The sequence below is a fragment of the Priapulus caudatus genome, unplaced genomic scaffold, assembly GCF_000485595.1.
Source record: "Priapulus caudatus unplaced genomic scaffold, Priapulus_caudatus-5.0.1 Scaffold126, whole genome shotgun sequence".
In the NCBI taxonomy this organism is placed as follows: domain Eukaryota; kingdom Metazoa; phylum Priapulida; class Priapulimorpha; order Priapulimorphida; family Priapulidae; genus Priapulus; species Priapulus caudatus.
In genome coordinates this window covers 711,284-712,882 of record NW_014577187.1, presented here as the reverse complement: position 1 = coordinate 712,882, position 1,599 = coordinate 711,284, and the positions used below count along the sequence as shown (strand labels likewise).

Below are 1,599 nucleotides of genomic sequence, written 5' to 3'. Positions count from 1 at the left end.
CGGCGACACACCGGGTGAGAGAGAGAGAAAAGAATGCGTTACGGCGCCGTAGGTCGTGCGTACTACGTATGTACTAGTGTGTGTGTGTGTGTGTGTGTGTGTGTGTGTGTGTGTGTGTGTGCGTGGTGTGGGTGCGTGCGTGTCTATGCGTGTGAGTTTGCGTGGGTGTACGTTGTATATTGTCATGCACAAAACACGTGTGTATATACGGTTAGGCATGCATGTACTTGTTTTTTACATCAGCTGCACATGTGTCTAATCTGATCACCTGCCTTTCCCCTTCACCCTGCCTGCTTACCGGTGTCAACCTTCACCCTGCCTGCCCACCTGTGTCAACCTTCACCCTGCCTGCTCCCCTGTGTCAACCTTCACCCTGCCTGCCCACCTGTGTCAACCTTCACCCTGCCCCGCCTGAGCCTTACAGGTGTCAACCTTCACCCTGACTGCCCCTGTGCTCCACCATTTCACCCTGCTGCGCCACCTGTGGTCAACCTTCACCCCTGCCTGCTCCGTGTTTGAGCTTTCACCCTGCGTGCCCACTCTGTAGTCAACCGTTCACCCTGCGTGCCACCTTGACGTTGACCGTTCACCCTGTCCATCACCTGTGTCCAACCTTCGACCCTGCCTGCTCCCCTGTGCAACCTTCATCCGTTGCCTGCCACCGTGCTCTAACCTCACCTGCTCTGCCCCACCTGTGCAAACCATCCACCTGCCTGCCCATGTGTCAACCTTCACCCCGGCCTGCCCAGACCCTGTGTCAACTTCACCGCCCTGCCCCCGATGTCACTTCACCCTGCCCTGCTCCACCTGCTGATTGACCTTCAACCTGCCTGCACACACTGTGTAACGCTTCACCCTGCTGCTCACCCTGTGTCGAACCTGTCACCCTGCCTGCTCCCGTGTTGACCTTAACCCATGCCCTGCTCAGCTGTGTCAACCTTCAACCTGCCTGCCACCTGTGTTGACGCTTGCACCCCTGCTGCCACCTGTGTCAACCTTCACCCTGCCTGCTCACCTTGTGTTCAACCTTAACCCATGCCGTGCTCCCCTGTGCTTGACACTTCAGCCTGCCTGCTCAGCTTGTCAACCGCTTCACCCTGGCTGCTCACCGGTCGAACCTTCACCCTGCCGCTCACCTGTGCACACTTCACCTGCTGCCCACAGCTGTGTTGACCTTACACCCATGACCTGCTCACCTGTGTCAACTCCACCCTGCTGCCCATTTCTGTGTCAACCTTCACCGCTGCATGCTCCAATGTGTTGACGCTTCACCCTGCATGCCTCCCTCTGTGTTGACCTTGACCCTGCTGCCCACCTTGGTCAACCTTACCCATGCCTGCCCACCTGTGTCAACCATTCACCCTGCCTGCTCATCCTGTGTCACCCTTCACGCTGCCTGCCCTACCTGTGTTGACCTCACCCCTGCTCTCAATTGTGTTGGACCTTCACCTGCACTTACCTGCGTTGACTTGAGTCGACTCTGCTCGCTCCAATTTCAGGTATCCACTCCTTGGCTTGCCAATGAACACAGCAGTGGCAGAGCCATGCACCGCTGTCTCGCGCTCAGAATGCTGCTCCACAAGGCTACCAACCGGAAAC

General features: G+C 57.5%; 1 protein-coding gene across 1 annotated transcript in view; it reads right to left on the bottom strand.

The window, feature by feature from the left end:
* LOC106805773 (probable methylmalonate-semialdehyde dehydrogenase [acylating], mitochondrial) overlaps positions 1-1,599 on the bottom strand; it is a 25,499-nt gene that overhangs the window by 15,082 nt on the left and 8,818 nt on the right. The window lies entirely within an intron of this gene.